This window comes from Arctopsyche grandis, chromosome 7, assembly GCF_051622035.1.
Source record: "Arctopsyche grandis isolate Sample6627 chromosome 7, ASM5162203v2, whole genome shotgun sequence".
In the NCBI taxonomy this organism is placed as follows: domain Eukaryota; kingdom Metazoa; phylum Arthropoda; class Insecta; order Trichoptera; family Hydropsychidae; genus Arctopsyche; species Arctopsyche grandis.
Window position 1 is genome coordinate 22,785,126 of NC_135361.1, and position 19,079 is coordinate 22,804,204.

The 19,079-nt window shown below is 32.6% G+C and overlaps 1 protein-coding gene across 2 annotated transcripts in view; it reads right to left on the reverse strand.

Moving 5' to 3' along the window:
• The window catches only part of LOC143914864 (uncharacterized), an 85,411-nt gene that overhangs the window by 62,860 nt on the left and 3,472 nt on the right, over positions 1-19,079 (reverse strand). Inside the window, exon 1 of one of the 2 annotated variants that reach the window (XM_077435242.1) lies at positions 2,249-2,359. The exons of the other annotated variant lie outside the window; for it this stretch is intronic. The gene's annotated coding sequence lies outside the window, so the exon portion shown is untranslated. Of the gene's footprint in view, positions 1-2,248; positions 2,360-19,079 lie in introns of those variants that run through there. 2 annotated transcript variants of the gene reach the window in all.

Here is a 19,079-nt window from a genome sequence, read left to right on the forward strand (position 1 = left end):
TTAAATCGGATTGTCATATTGTCTCTTCTAATGCTGAAAGTTAGCACATTAAAGTGTCAATTTTACTGGCGGTGCTAACTCAATTGCTTCTCTCGTTCAGCGAATCAATATGTTGATTTTTCTAAAAAAACAACAGAAAAACAATGAAGGCCTTGATCGGTGATAATAGGTGACAAGTTCAATTCGTTATCGTCTTGTGTGTGTTCAAAATAATTGACCACACTACATATAATAAAATATATATTATTATAACTCGAGCATGTTCACATACATAAAACGGGTCTACGTGACGAGCCAGAATGTTGAATTACAGAAAACACAAATATCGGAAGGCAAAGATCGAAAATCGAAAGATCAAAAAAAAGGGTGCATGGTAAACGGTACATACTCACTTAATTTGCGCGAGCAGGGTACAACAGGAACAAGAGGAACAGGCTTTTCCTCCCGTATTCTGCGCGCGCACATTAATACGGGAGGAAAAGCCTGTTCCTCTTGTTCCTGTTGTATCCTGCTCGCGCAAATTAAGTGAGTATGTACCGTTTACCATGCACCCTTTTTTTTGATCTTTCGACTTAAGAAATTTGATTTTCCATCTTTGCCTTCCGATATTTGTGTTTTCTATAATTTAACATTCTGGCTCGTCACGGAGACCGACATAAAACGACAGACTCGATAAACCTTATCTGTTTATTCTTCTTTATACGTGAAGAATTACGCTACATTTACACAAAAATATTCAAGATGATAAAACAATCTTCATTGGTGTGGACGCTTTGATATTCCACGTACTTGAAGATAAATTTTCAACGTCGGTGAATTGTTTTATGGCATTTTTTTTTTTTAATTTCCTTCCTCGATAAAAATATATTCGTGATTTTAATCAAGACCCGTGCGATGAATATAAAAAGCAAATAATATTCTAGCTAATAATCCTCATCTATACAAACAAACAAATGTATTGGCATTTTTGGTCTAAATAATGAATACACTCGTACCTAATACAGCTATACAACAATAGACATTTTATGAAAATACATTTCATCACATTAATATTATATATTGACAGTTACATATATAAACGGCAATATGACATTTAAATATTCTAAATCACGCAACGATGACATGAACAATAGATAATAAAGAAACATAAAGAACAGACAGCAAAGTACTCCACAAAAAAGTTTATATTAATTATCAATTATATATAATAAATACTATTTAAAATGGGTAAAATGATTAAGATTTGAAATATGTATAATATACATATATTAAAACGACTATATACATATATAGTTGATTATTATTTTACCTTAGGGTAGAAAAATTTAAACGATTGCAACCCTCCCTACAATTATTTACACAGGCAACTTGACTAATGATTGTTTCATAAAACACTTTTAAACCACTCAAATAATGGAATACCCCATATTCAAATAAATTTTAATTAACATTACACACGAAATAATTCTGGATTTTACTATTACACATTGCGTGCTCTATGCTTGATTTAAATTAGCATAAATATTATCATAAGTGCGAGATTGCATCTCACTATGCCGAAAAATTTTAATTTTTCTAAACTTCCCAATAAACAATAGTCACATGATGAACGTCTCATCGTCTGATATATTGTATTTTAAGGATGAATTTATTGTGAAATAACACTAAAAAATTAAATTAAGAAATAATTTGAAATATTTACATTCCTAAAAGGAAAACATTGACTTTTATACTTTCACCAAAAGACTCAACAAATCAAGTCACTAGTATACATATAAGTACGTATTATAATTATTTAATATAAAAAAAATATTATACACATTTACTAGTAAACAAAAATGAAAAGGGAAGTAAAACTCTTACATTGAAGAGGCAAAGCACACTTAATAAATAAAACAGCATGAATTTTACAGACACATTTCAGACATTACAGAGCACAATGAAAAAAATACAAAATCTGCACAGACATACAGACACATAGAAATACACAAAATGAATCGGAGTCAATGAACTGCATGTACACGCTGAACTTTCTGACAGTCCAACTATGTGGATACAATGGGGGGAAGTACATCCAAAATGACCGGCAGAAGAAATACACAAAAACACCGTAAGAATCCGGATAAGAAGACAATAAATTTTACGCAATCGATCCAACTAAACAACAATAAGAGAGCACGCTCGGCGCCGACAAGCAATATGACACAATATCTCGAAAGCTCTCCCTCTTGAATGGTGGGATATATACATATATTGTGGTGTGTGGATCTCGAGCAGTGTTGCCACCTGACGCGACGCGCACGTGCAGAACGCGCACTCGCAACAAGCGACTCGACACGCTGGCGGGCGCGGCTCAACTGGCGCGGGATGCTGGCCGGGGCGGTTGGGAAGGGGAAAAAGAAAGAGCGAGAGCGAGAGGGCAGATCGTGCCATCCACCCCCTCTCCCCTCGGTGCTCATCTCGAGGGAGCTTTGCCCCCCACCCCTCCGCAGGATCACCTCTCTCGCTCTCTCTTTCTCTCCCCGTATTTTTTTTTTCGGAGAGGGGATGGTATGACTGCGTAATTACGAACGCCGGCACGGTACTTGCGTACGTCGAGAAATGATTGTATGTATGCATGTACTTGCGTAGCAAAATTTTCGGTTTGCCTAATTTTCAGCCAACTTTGTTGATTGGTTTGATTGGAGCAAGGAGATTTTGCTCGGGGGCTAGTACGGATATCAACTATTCAACTACATAGTTCGGACTATTCATAAGAAGCCCGAAGTTCGGCCTATGCATGTATGTATATATTGTGAAGGGCGAAAACAAACACCATGCACGTCCTCGTGGCTTCCAGCTGGGAAGGGCGTTCCTTCAAGTCGTTTTAATTCGTACGATCAAATTATTTCGACAAGTTTCTCCTATATTTCTTCAGATATGGCAATCAGCGTTTTGGATCTATGTCAAACATATGTCAATACATCACCGAAAAAACTCTGGCCTGGCATAGATCAGGCGTGCTAGCGATTTTTTTACACGTGCAAAAGTATCTAAGAAAAACACACTGAGGGACATTAAGGAACATCAGTGACTGATTTCACATCACATAGTGGGTCGCAAAATACCTTTCTTTGGTTGTAGAAATTAAAAAAACTGGACAGGAATAACCTCTGTGGAAAGGATATTTCACACCCAAAAAGTCGAGAAAAATTCCAACAAAGCGGCCTGAATCGAGGGAGTGTGGATCCGGAGCATAAAAAAAATTAGCTATTTCACTGCTCCCACGTTGAAAATAAACCCGGGCCCCTGATGAAAAATAATTTTGGGCCTTTTTGAAGGAATTTCAAAAATAAAATATTTCCCTTTTCCAAGATTTTAAATAATTATAAAAGAAAAACATCCGCTGCAGGCAAAAAAATGTTTTCATTACCCTTAGTGTAAATTTAAGACTTTATTTAAATGATTAAAAGAAAGTTATTTTTTATAGTAAATCAGCCTTTCTATTGATGTATGTATGTATGTAAATGTGGGATACCCAAGGAGTGTACATAGATTTGTTATTTGTGGTCGATTTTTAATTAGTTTTTTTAATTGATGTATTCTTGTTATAATTTTCTGCAGAATCGGAACCCGTGCTATTTGAAGGGCTCTTCAGGAATTTGTCCCCTTCCCCCCCCCCCCACCCTCTCGTCAACTCTAACTGTTCAAAATTTTAAAATTGGCAAAAAACCTAAATTTTCCATTTTATTATAATAATACCGTATTAGATTAAATGAATTATCCATTTATTTATTTTAGTTTTTGAAGTAAACACTTAATTTGAAGTAACTTCAATATCAATTTTAATTTATTCAATCATATCTCTATTGATACATATTTTCGAAATCATTTAAGTCTGAAATACTTCATACAGCTAAAAGTTTTCCTCGCACGCAAAAAGGTTCTGGCTGAAAATTTTATTTTGACTAAAATTCAGTTTCTATTGGTGATAAACGCCAGTCTTAAAGATGAAAATTCATTATTTGTACATTTGAATTTACTTAAAATAAAAAAAAGAAAGCGAATTTTTTGTACAATGGTAATGAAAATTAAATGCACTGAGCGGAGCTGGAATAAGTACATACATATTTTGGTGCCGGAGCGGAGCAATTTAAAAACTAATCTGTTCCAAAGTTCTCTGTATGTAATTTGTTTGAATTTTCTTCTCATCTTGATGATCCGAGCAAATTCAGTAGCTAGTTTCGAAGTTTTTCTTCTTCTTTAGACTTGTTAGTTCAATATTGTTTCGTCTTTGAAGTGGAGTAGAATAGTATAATTTAAACTTCAGACAGACGTCGTTTGAAACTACAGAAATAAACCGAGACGGGATTGCAGTGGAAATATGTTCAATTTACATATTTATCCACCTATATTCAAGTGTGAGAAGAAAGATACTGTATAAAATCAAAATACTACACGTGTAACGTATAATATACAAAAAGATGATTTATTTAATTCAAGATTTGGTTATTCACTAATGAAACAACTTCAGTTACGATTTATATACAAATGTATGTATGTATATATCAAGAACGATATTCTATTCATTCCACAACGGTTCCTCAAGGTAAAAGGGAGTAATGAAGAAAGAGGAAATGAATTGGACAAAAGAAGAAAAAGGAAATTGTCAACGCCTATACAATATCACACATTTTTATTAATAACATTTAATTTTGGATCAATATAATAATAGAATATTCATTTGCGTACCTTATTACGTAAAAATGCTCATTTATTATAAGTATATAAGACAAACTTTGTCAAAGAATTGAAAAATCGAGTCCCATTTCTATGTACATACTATACAGACGTACACATCCATATGTACAATCGCTGCATAAGTCCAATGCACTCAAAGATGTATGGAACGCTATATGTTCGGCATAACGAGGAGAAATAGGAAACGGATGAAAAAAATGTTCGATTGCCACCCGAGAGAATGCAAGAGAGAGAGACGGGTGGGTGAAATAAGAAAAATGTGTGCTATGAGATGGACGACAGCTATTCAAAATAGACACGAATGGAAATGTGTTGGAGAGGCTTTCATCCAGCAGTGGACGATGAATGACTGTAAATAATGACTCACGTACATATTTATATACACATTTTCACTCAAACAGAAATAAGCACTTTTGCCAGGGTCGAATAGAATGAACAAATTTAACACAAGTAGATATAATTTCACTGCCAATATTCGTCCTTCAACAAATCGCAATGAGAGGCGGTATAATTTTTTTCCAACATCTACAGAGGCTCTCTATATATAATATGTATTTTACAACATTGTCATCGTATTCAATTATAAATATTCATATAATTTTTTATTTTTTATATTATTATTTTATTATTTATTTTTTATTTTTTATTATTATTATATTATTATTTATTTTTTATATTTTATACGCTATTTTTCATACATGCATAAATGAAGGATATCAAACTCCAAATCACATTTTTATTCGTATATTATGCATGCCCATGCGATGATTTTCAAGAACAATGCTACAGCGAAATGCTATGAATGGTTTGACGTCACGAGCTCATTGCGAATTCATGCGAGTTCTCTCCATCCCCTCGTCTCACACCAAAGTAACGTGTTGAAGAAAAATGTCCATAAATTACGGGATTTATTTTATTTCACCTGAATTCGACGACAGCAAACGCAATCAATTTTCACTTTGAAGTGCAACTTTTTCGATTAAAATTTGGAATATGCATATAAATATTTACATACATATAATACATATATTAACTGAAATTTCAACGGAACAAAATTTTTTTTAACGAATTTCAACTACAATTACCAGACTAGAGTAATATTGATGTGACTTTTTACTTTATATATGTACGTAGTACCAATAGATGAATTTTTGTGATCATGCAAAAATTCGAACTCGAGATTTTGACTGATTCGACCACAGAATCGATCACTGATCACGTTTTTATAATCTAGAACAAAATGTGTGTGTATCTGTGTGTATTTTGGGGGATTTTTTGAACACCATTTGTCCTATCAAACTGAAACTTAATATCAGTTACTGATATTTTTATCGATATCACGCTACTTTTTTTTTCAAATTCTTAAGTTGACCGGAAATGGTACAAATGGAAAGTTTTTGGGTTCAATTATCTCCCAAACCGCTCAACGGATTAGACTGAAAATATATCTTGATATATTTTAAATATTTTTTACCTTAACGGGAAGTAATACTTTTACGCTAGAGAATCGAGGTTTTTTATATTTTTCTCGTTATTTGGATTGAAATTTCATATCTAGAAATTTAAACTTAATACCAAGTTATATATACATATGTATAAAATTTGGTGAGTCACCCGTCAACCGAAAGCGGCAGTTTACTTTTATTCGATTATTCTTCCACTATTTTTTTCCCACCCCTTTAAATGTTTCTGTTTTTCACAAGAAAATTCTTATAATTAGAGTGAAGAAAAAAAAAATTTAACTAACCGGAAGGGGCATTTATTCGTCTTAGAAAATTAAAAAATGTTGTGACCATACAAATTTTTCCACAACCCTGAAGGTATCAAGCTGAAAATTTATATTTGTATTATTTATTTACTAACTTATTATTGATCAGGTTCTGGTCAGACTTCGTAAGCCGGAAGTATTAATTTTTTTTAAAACAATATTTCATTATTTTATTTTGACCTTTTAAATTATTTTTATATTTTTGATATTTATTATGTATAATATTTATTGTGTATAATATTTATTGTGACTAAGTAATCAAAAAAATTTGAACAAAATTTTGTCTTGTGTAACATTCCTTACATTTGCGCTCAATTTGTATCTACAACGCTCTTATAGCCTGTATGTGTGAACGTGAATGTATGATTTATTATCGAATTTTGTTTTTTAGCCTTCTTATATTCCTCAAATACATAGTCGTGTGTTGGACACATCCGAATTTATTATTATGTAAAACTTACGCAGTAAAACCTTGTTGCATTACAATATTTGAAATGAAAATGATGTGTCTTCATTACTTTCACACGTAATGTGAACATACATACACATTATGTACATTCGTATAACGACCTGAAAATATTCAACTTTGATTTGCAAATTACAATATACTAAAATTTAATTACATCTAATGGTCAACATTGACCCAGTTTCGTTACGAACATTTTTACTTAATTTCATTATTACGAGAAATATTGTATAACGCGCTCTACGCATACATACGTGTTTGTTAATTGGATACTATTTAGGCAACGTACGGCAAAGTTTGACTTAATCTGACAAATCTCCAAACAGATTTTCCGTTAATACGCTTTCGGTGCGAGATTAAATTTAAAAATACACAACGTTACAGCGACCGGGACGATACTCGAAACACTAAAGATACGTTATATCGGAATATGTATGATCATTCGGAATATGCGATTTCACTGGAAAACGCCCACCGTGCGACGTTCTTTCGCAATATAATTTTACCGACCAGAAATAGAACGGATGACTGTATTCATACCATTTGGATTCTACCTATTTTATTGCTATGTCGAGAAGTCGGATGCAAGGGTAGACGGTGTAACGTTTCAAATTATAATTAAAACAATTATTTGTGGAGCACGTCGTTGAGCCCATTCTTGGGCTTCGCACGAATACCTATTTATGTAAAATGTACATAATCTTACTCATATTATAAACCGAGTCAAACTTTGTATCTGCTCTAAGTCTAAGTTTAACCGTACATACCCACATATGTATAATACATGGGTGCGAAATTTCGAAACTTAACTACTTACGATGGGGCAACTGTGACTGACAAAGAAGCTGAACACTAACTCTATTTAGATATGTATGTATGTATATTACATATGTACATATGTTTAGGGCAGGTTCAAAACAAAATCAATTTAATATGTTCCTTTCAAAATATGTATGTGTACATACAACTCTAATTCCCTTACTATCTATTTTTGTAGCCTCGGGTTAAAAATAGTCAAAACAAATGTCTCAAAACCTAAATAATGACACTATTTCGCCAAATGCATGTTTCGCTATTGCTTTTAAAAACTTTTATTTTATCAGAGCTGACATAGTAAAGTAAATTTAATTAACGTAATCATATTTACGACGATATTAACAAAATGAATGCATATGATACCCGATTTCAAAAATGGCTGCTTCGCAATTGTATAACAAATACATGTACTTATTTTTACGTGTACATACATATATATATAAAGTATTTTTTTCGGCACACTGATTATTGTCCGTACATACATATGTATGTTACACCGATAATGCGCATGCGTACTTTTTTAAATGATGCCCTCAGTTTTTAAATGGTGTCCTCATTTGAGATCAAATGCACGATTGCGTGCACCTGGTAACTAATAAAAAAATATTTCTACTGTTTGACATATATTTATTTATATTTACATAGATACATACATACATCCATAGTTGATTTAATGTATCAAGGCATTGAGATTTATCGAAGCATGGATATATGAATATATATTTTGTATGATTGTATGTATGATTTTTCTACCTGTACTATATATATAATGGACATATGTATACGCCGTAACTTTCAATATGTTTTACACGATTTGAATTGTTTATTTACATACTTTGCAAAAATACCAGAAAACTTTCAGAGACACGCGAATTTTTATATTAGATAATTAGTTAAAGCCTTTTAGAATATTGAACATACAAAAAATCAGCCACTATATTTTAAAGTAGCGGAAGTTCAATTACCAGTTCCAAAAACACTATTTTTGTTTGACTTAATTCACTTGTTTTAATTCGATATGTTCACAATCTTCGAAAATCGGAATAAAAGTATTACAGTCCACAATAAAAGTATAGAAATAAAAATATTACAGAATAAAAGTATTATTTAAATATTGTTAAACGCAAAATATTATATTTAATGTCTTGCGAGATATTTCTTGACATTAATAAAAGTGGACTTATTCCACTTTAAATTATAACGCTTATATGTACAAGACCGAGGAGAGGGGGGCGGAGAGAAGAAATAATTTACAGGGCCCGGCTACTTTTAAGGGGCCAGTCTGAAATTATAAGCGATGTAAGTGAAAACTGCAAATTCCCTCCTGCCCAGCGGTAGCGAATTCGTCGACAAAATTCACCATAAACAATCAACTACATATGTACATACTTATAAAATCAGTGTTTAATCACTCTTTTTTTGTCACTAAAATAATGCATGTTCATATATGAGGACCATAAGAATGATTGTTACCGAAATATTGATAATAATAACTTGTATGAAATCTTATCAAAATTAATTAGATTATCAAAAATTTGCACAAAAGATAACCGACCTGGTTCCGACGTATGCTAGCCATAACGTAATAATAAATAAATACATTTTTTTTGATTATTTAAAATTAACTGTGTAGGAACTTACGTCTACGTGTATTACTATATATGTAAATAACTGACAAAGCAAAAAATTGCAAACGATGAAATCGATATCCCGATTTTTCCCAAAGCTGATTGAAGCACCTAAACAGTAGACATGCATAGATAGATATCAATCCGATCGGATCTGGAGCTTATTGCCTTAATAAGGCCATAAGAAATCCGATTCCAACATTCAAGGCTTGCGAACTATTCGTGTGGCGTAATTCAAAGTTATGGATGCTGAAGAATTACTTAACATTGACTGCGTACCAGCTGGTGCGGGTGAAAAATCTGAACGTTTCTCTAATGGAAAAGTCGAAAGCGTACGTCAGAGTGAAATAAAAAGCCTTTGGTGGAAAAAACACCCCTCACACCGCGCTCCCCCGTTCGCAGTTTGATAAATGCGAAGGCCTTTTGTACTTGGACCGGAAAATGAAGCGAGGATATAAATGGAGGGCGATAGTAAACAGCCCCGGCGAAATTAGCGGATTAACCTCGTGTCGGCCCAACAAAACACGACTACTTTCACTCGGGGCAAAAAATATACCATAATTCTCGGTCGTAAGACATTTGTATGTACACAGGGTATAGCCGGCGAAGGTCGTGTTCTCAGTCAGGGGTTGGGGACCCGAAGCTGGGGGATGAGAAGGCACGTGTGCCGACTTGAGTCACGACCACAATCGACGTTGGGCTATGCCTTATCTTGGATGGGTCTGGCGGATCTCCTTCGTGAATAATTTTCGGATAACGAACTCACGAAAAATTGCGGTGGCTCACGGTTAAGTGAGTAGAGGAAGCCACCCTAAAAAAAGGAGGCTCTGCACAGTTGACGTTGCTATATTACAGCCATTATCTCTAACTGCCTAGTTCAAACGATCCAGTGGAGTAAACAATACACGCAATCGTGCTAAAATACTCAATTATGCTCATGCTGTGTAAATTCAGTGGGAAGATTTCTATAAATGTATAGATTAAATGTACTATTATGTATTAAAATAAATAGGGATCAATGACTTTAGGCAAACCTAAAGTTCATGTGTATTGCCGCCATTATTTTTTTATTATTTTATTTTACTCAATCAATTGTACACTCGTCATTACAGATCAAGAAACACACCAAATTATATACATAATTCGAAACTATACATGACATACATCTATGGTCAAAACATAGCAAAGTGCATTGTAAACATCCTATGCAATACGATCAACTAATATTTATAGAACGATACGAATTTTTACATAAAAATCGTCCACAAATACATCTATGGCGAGAAACCCGACGAACCTTGAGATAATAACTCAAGATTTTGCGATAGAAATGGGGAGGGAAAGTCAAATTTTGCAGGAATCGTTTCAATGAAAATCAGAAAAATTGGCAAACTCTGATAGGAAACGACCGACCTGGTCACAAACCAAAGTCTGGCCAGCAGCAACCAGTGTGACTCAAACTCGTAACCACACTGACCATAGCAAGATCTGCTAACCACTGGTCCAAGCTGCTGGTTAATTAAAAATTAAGCTGAGATGTTCTGTGTGATTCGAATTGCGATAGGATGGATAACAAGAGAAAAATTAGAGGATGATGATCTTACTGCAAAAAATGGTTGAAAAGTTTAATAAAAACCTAGCATAGATTCTAATTGAATATATCATATGACACAACCTTTCTACTCTCGGAGAAAAAAATCAATGAAATAAATGTACTATCATAAATCATAATCAAGCATCAACACACAGAGAAAACTTTACAAAGTGGATTATGTTTATATATTTGACTATACCTAATAGATTCATCAATTAGGTTTGGTAAAATTTAGACTCAAATTTAATCGAGGTGTGTTTGCAAAAAAAAAAAACAACAATAATGCCAACGCTCTCGAATATTTTCCTCGCATACTTATACATAACAGCATTGTTAAATATTTGCCGAAGACAAAGTTAACGGAATTTTTTCGACCCCCAAACTAATCTAACGTCAAGTTTGAATTACATACGTTCGTATAAGTGGGGAGTGAACTTGAGACGACTGCTATCAAATATGATACGAGCACTCCAAGTGGATCGATATTAAACAGAATCTCACATTTCATCTATAATTAGTACTTCCATTTATTCTAGGGATAATTATTTTAAACTGCGTATTATATATAATATGGAAGGTTCGAGAATGCTTTTCAATAAATGGAAATCGCGTGAAAAAGAGGCGATTGAAAGTTCGACAATGGATATGGCGAGGTCATTGTTTTCCAATGGAAAATTTCACGTTGCAACTTCGTCGAGAAATGTAGACGTCGAGAACAGAACTCTCCCACAGATAGGTAAGAGATCTAGGCAAGTTTGTGTGAATTTAAACCTTTCACATTTTTCGTATTGAAGTAGTTTCGGACCGTTTATTGTTTACTGAAAGAAACTTTCAACTTTACGGATACTGGCACGCATACTCACATACACTAACTACATACATACATATATGTATATAATATGTCTGTTATGTGATTTTATTTTAAAAATTGAAATTACATTTTATGTTACGTAAAATATTCAATACAATCCAAGAGAATTCAGGAAAATGTAAAAATAAATTAAAATAAAATACAAGAAAATGTATGCTCGTGAATTGAAAAATAATCCCTTTAAAAAAAGTTAAAAAAAACAACTCAGAAGCTGTCTTTTCAAGTAATCAATCTTCAGTTTATAAATAAATGTATTACTTTTCCAGTTCTAAAAATGGAACACTTGCGGATAAATCCTTGTTCGTATTGAAGCATAGATATTGAAAGCGTATCGGAAAACACTCGAATGGTTATATAAATTTAACTACATTAAATACGTTCAATCGATAACACATTTTCCCTTCTTCATAATAATAATCAATGATAAAAAAAAACAATGTACGCAACTGAAAACCTTATATGTGCGTACACACTTTCATCATATTATGTTTGGAGAAATAGTGACTATAATAGACCACTGTTACGTCGATATACAGAAAAATTTAAGCATGAATGTACATATATTATACATATGTATCTGCTATTCGTCTTGTCAATGTTACGTATAACAAATTCTTAACAATTTATCTTATTTAAATTTAACATGTACCCATTAACGCTCTTCACATGTAGTACGAATATTTATACACAACACAAAGATAACGTTGTAACTATCAGTATAACGCTATGCTATACTGATAGCTATTTAAACTGAAAGATTGACGCGTTGAATTGACAGTGAATATAATTTTTACTTTATTTGTGGATGTCAATTCAAAAGTATTAAAAAAAGAGTTAAAATTAAACTTTTTCACTCAATATTATATTTTTTAGCATATTATTGCTGAATATACATATACAGAAAAAAAATAAAAAAATAAAAAAATAAATATATATATATATATATATATATATATATATATATATATAAATCACCCTACAAAAATATTATATCATAAAAATCAGAACGATGATGCAACCACCGACAACCACTTGAGCAATAGACAATGAACACCCTTTGCCAAGAGTCTTCGCACGCTTCTCCTGACGAAGCAGATATGCTTGATATCTAATGCACATATGTATGTATGTGTGTATATTATACATATTAAAAAAATAAAAGATTTAACAGCAAGAATTGCTTCAAGATAGGAAGCGTATAGAAAAACCTCTAACGACATCACAAGAAACATTTGAGAAAGGCAATGGAAAGCCCCATGAAAAGAGCGTGCAACATAATGACTCACATTTACCTGATACAATTTTTCACACGTTATGTAATAAAATCTAATAATGAGATCTAATTTTCAATTTATATTTTTATACATTTACATTACATTTCCTTCATAAGTTATATTAAAAATAAATTGTTAAAAAACTTTTACCCAGGGCTGTGGAGTCGGTTCAAATTTCCCGACTCCGACTCTGAATTTATCTTATGGGTCGACTCCGACTCCAACTCAAACGATTTTAGTAAAATTGACTTTTAATGGCAACGTATAAAATTATCAGTAATAAAAATAATAGTGATTTACAAAATATAAAAAAATAAAAGCACTAAAAATACCACTAAAAATTATCATGTAACCCAATTTATTGAATTATTGGTAATGAAATAGGTATAAATAGAATTTAAGTACATTCATAGTGTATGTGTATGAATTTCATACACATACATATCAATTTAATAAAAAAAAATGAGAGTAAAAATCAGAATAAAAAAGTATGGCACGGAAGAAACAATCAGTTTTGGCCAAATAAAATCAAAGTACGTACAATTCAAATATTCTATTTATAATGTAATTTAAAATTATTAAATTTTAATTCATTAAGGGATTTACTTCAATAAAATTGGAGACTCTAATTGACACATTACCGTGATAAAGAAAATGATATAAAGCAGTGGGAGTCGGTTGATTTTTTACCACTCCGACTCTGGTAAAAAATCAACCGACCAAGGTGTGGTAAAAGCCCTGCTTTTACCACACCTTGTTTATCGGTATTCGTACACAATGAATATATGTAGGTACATAATGTATGTATGTATGTATGTAGGCACACAATAGATTCTCAAATTGAAATAAAAATGTTTGTTTGTGTTTTGCATATATTATATACATATATACATACATACGACGTGAAAGGCCTCCTTTATTTTTATCCGAGAATTTCATCAATTTTTCGGTATTGTAGGTGTTTGTGTTCCCCTAAGAGGAATTTTCGGGAGTGAGGGAACGCTCAGCCCGGCTGGGTTTCGTAGGGGGCGGAGCTCCCGGACGGATCAATAAAACCCTCAGGAAGGTTTACGACCGTCGTTTAGAAGCAGGCCAGCCCTGTTACACGGGCCCTACATTACCTACTACTAGCCCTTCGTTTATTCTCTCACACCTTCGCCCTCCGCCGAGGGAAAGGGTTGAGCAAAAACCCTCGCTCTGACAGACGAACGCACCCAGAGCATTTTCCCCCTGTTGACTATTCAATTTCACCACATCGTATAATTGCGTCGAATGAGTGATAATTGCGCTGTTGGATTGAAACTTCACGAGTACGGACACGTGTGTGAGAACATTTGGGAGAAATTTTCAGAGCAGAGACACTCAATACGAGACTGGCTTACCAATTCATTGGTTTTTTTCTGTTACTTTTATGTATGTACATATATTGTTATGCCCGATGAAATATCATCGCATGGGTTATGAAATATTAAGCTATTAATTAAAAAAAAATTAAAAGAAATGTGTCGGTCCAATATTCGATCCGCATGCGGTCGTATTTTTTTCAAATACCTTTAAATATATTAAATTTAATATTTATATTTAATTGTTTAATATGAAAAAAAATTGGCAAAAACTACCTAGCTATCTACATATAAACAATATAAAACACCCATAGAAAAATTAATTAACTAAATAAGTTTTCAAAAGATGGCGCTAAATGCTCAGAGACTTATTGTCCTAGAGCAGCGGTCACCAACCTACGGCCCCCGGGCCAGATCCGGCCTGCGAGAGATTTTAAGGCCCAAGGATAAAATTGACCTGATTTTTAAAAACTATTTTAAAATGTAAAAATTTTAAGATTATTAACATTTTAATCAACGATATTGAAGAAGATTTTCAATTGGAATTAATCGATCTTCAAGCGAATGATGAATTTGAAGTCAATATTTAAAAATGAAACGTTAATTTTATTTTATGCTATATTGGAGGAGTCTCATTATCCAAAAATAAAAGCATTTGTAAGAAAAATCGTAACAATTTTTGGTAGCAAATACATATGCGAACAGACGTTTTCCATAATGAAATATATTAAATGAAAAAATTGATCACGGTTATTAACCCACCGACATCTGGAATTTTTTTTACAAATCGAAACGTCAAATTTGAAACCAGACATTATAAAAATTAGTTAGTATCAACCTTTTTTTATTTAATTGTACATAGCTACAAAACATATGTATGTATATACATACATGAACATATAGGCATAATTTAGGTATAAAATCCGTGTTTACATTATAATCAAATGTGCAAAAAAATTTACTTTTTTAATAAATGTATGTATGCATGTGTATGTACATATATAATATATATGCAAATTTGCTTGAATTTGATTCCAATAAGAATTTTTTTCATCCGGCCCTCATTAAATTTTTAAATTCTGAACCGGCCCATTTTCCAAAAAGGTTGGGGACCCCTGTCCTAGAGGAAATATTGGTAGCAAACAGTATATAAGTTATTTGTTTAGCTGTGACGTACATATGTATGTCGAATCGAAACGAATATATTACGGCGAGCGTTATCGCACACAGAAACACATATACACAGAAACGCAGAATAGCTCTTTTATATATATGATGCGTTGAAAAAATGGTCCAAATATTAAGTGAGAAAAAAGCCCACACTCATGTGAATTCGAAAATAGAACAACATTCCACTCAAATTTATTATGCGTATTTAAATATTTTCAAGTATGTCTGAATATTATAGACATTTTTTCATGACTTTATAAATATGTAGGTATGTAATATAAATAGAATAATAGCTCACTGAGAAGATCCAAAAATTCAGTTTAATTCAACACCCGTACAATGGAAAATTGAAGAAAAATCGCAAAACAATTTTCTTCGTATGCGTTATATGGAGGCTCACCACACTAGAAAATGGCTGTCATATTTGTGGCCCAGCTAAATATTTAAAATGTAAAGTTCTATGGGGACGGAAATTCCTAGTGTGTACGTCACGACGTTTGTTTTGAAAAATTCGATAACTTCCGCTTAGCATATCAGAATATTTTAAAAGAACATTCTAAGTTAATACTAAGAAGTTAATATTGTGTACCCTTTTTTAAGTTACATTCTCAACAAATAAATATGTTCTTGGTTCAAAGGCATAGTCCCCAATTTTTACTCAACCTCTTTTGGTAGAACCTTTTTTACTTTACCAAACTGGTTTTATGATGCCAAGTCTACGCAATTCACTCGTTTCCAGCACCATTCGATTCGCGAATATAATAAACAAGTGACTATTTTAGTATACGTATAACTGAATACATATACATATATTTATTTATTTTATTCTAAACAGACCATTGTGGCATAACAGGAATTCCTAAAGCGCCACAATGGTCAAAAACAAAACACAAAAAAAAAAAAATATATATATATATATTTTTTTTTTGTGTTATGTTTTTGACCATTGTGGCGCTTTAGGAATTCCTGTTATGCCACAATGGTCTGTTTAGAATAAAATAAATAAATAAATAAAAGTGGCGTGTTTGAAATTCTCTCTATTTTTGCCGTACAGCCTTACTTTATGTTCGAGAACGGGATAAAAGGGGAACAGCCTGTATTTGTTTTCTTTTTTTGAAAAAGATCTTTAATAAATGTGTTTCGCCAGCTAAGAAGTATAGATGTGAAACTTGGACATTGATCGGCCAATATGCTACATAAACTATACATAACGAGAAGAGATAGGGATCGGAATACGTGGCTTAAAAGTATAACAAGAGTAGTGTATAAAGTGGATTCTGAATAAATACGGAATATTAAGGTTTTTATAAATGACGAAGCTTTTAAATCAAAAATGCTACTTTGCCTGAAGAAAAAGATCAATGTGTTTTGCCAGTAATGATGTATGTATGTATGTGAAACTTAGACATTGAACGCCAAGTTACTACACAAAGTCCAATACACTCAAAGAAGTATGGAACGCTGTATGCTTGGCAGAACGAGGAAACACAGGAAACGGAATATGTGGGTGAGAAGTATAACTATACTAGTGGATATACTAGATAGAGTGAAGATATTGAAATGGCAATAGGTGGATCACGTAGCTACAAGAATGGACGAAAGGCGGACAAAGAAAGTGCTGGAATGGTACTCGAAACAATGTAAAAGGATGAAAGGAAGGCCGCAAGGAAAATGGGTGGAAACATGTGTGAGTTGAAATATATGAGAGTTACGCAAAACAGACACGAATGGAAGCGTATTGGAGAAGCCTTTATCCAGGAGTGGATGGTAAATGGCTGAAATTTTCTATTTTTTTTTTTATTTTCTTCGCAATTATTTTAAGTTCATTGTGATTTTTATAGCTCTATAAACACAATAAAATTAATAAATGTATGTATAATGTGACCTATGATTTCGATTCCGATTCCGATTACAGTTCCGATTCCGATTACAGTTCCGATTCCTGATTCCAATTTCAGTTATGATTCCCGATTCTTATTTCAGTTCCAGGTACCGATTCCTCTTTCAGCTCCGACCTCGGTTCCATCTTCGATTCCGATTTTGATTCCGACTCCGATAACGGTACCGGTTCCGATTCCAATTTCAATTCCAATTCCGATTCCGATCTCGATCAATTTGTAAAGTATGCTTCGTTTGTGAGGGTTTCTTCGACGACGCTACTACGTGTGACAGAACACGATGTTCCACAGAGTTGACCGAGCACTTTTTAATTTTAGTTTATACAAAAAATTTTGCAATTTAACTGGATTAATAGAGAATTTTATCTATTAATGTAAAAAAATTGTTCCTTTTAAAAATTTTATTGAATAATTTAATATGCCATAACCCATGCGATGATATTTAATCGGCCTTATTACTAGCGTAGGCATAATAATAGTAATATGATATTATATTAAAATAGCGACGATGCTAAAATATTATATAAATACCATAATTGCGTGTTACAAATATAATATTCTACTTATCTTCATCGACCAACAAATGAATTCCAAAATATAATTGAAATTATTATTATCCATAAAAATAATTAATTAATCGAAAAGCTTTCAAACCAACAAAATTAGGCTAATGCTCCGAAAGCACACAATATCACCGATATTGTAAAAATTCATCAGGCATAATAATTACTGGTTCATATTTCACACTTAATCGTTTCGTCACACGAATATCGGTGGCAAGTTGATTCATAAAAATCTCAAAATTTCAATCGCTATGTTTTCAAATGATTAAAAAACGATATCAATTCTAGTTGAAACAAACGAACTAGTCATATTGATAACAATGGTCCCAAAAATATATAAACACTTTCTAAAATACGGATAACGATAATGCGCATTAATCGGGTGATTTTTATCAAAAAAGAAATATATACCTACATATATATGTATGTACACATATATACATATAATGTGTCCCAAAAAAGATAATTATATTTGTATACATACTAACAGTCGTATATTTGATGTGTACGTTTCGCTTATTGTATTATTTTTTCTTGAAAATTGTAATACGATGTACATATACATATATACGTTTGTATGTGTGTTTTATATACATTTTATAAATGAACGTACTGTGAAAAAAATTTCATTTGTTCAATATATTTTTTTGCTAAATTCACAGCATGTCCAATTAATTGCGTAAAATGACCAAAAAAAGACATTTTTCTGAATAAATATATGTAAATGTCGGGTGACCGTGAAAAAGTCGAAAATATTCGTTTATCATGCATACATATGAAAAACGGTTAGTATAAACTGTCTCTTCCCCCCCCCCCTTCGTACATCCTCACTTAATTTGCGCGAGCAGGATACAACAGAACAAGAGTAACAGGCTTTTCCTCCCGTATCCTGCGCGCGCACATTAAACAAGGCTGTATGACAAAAAGAGAGATAATTTCACCGCATGC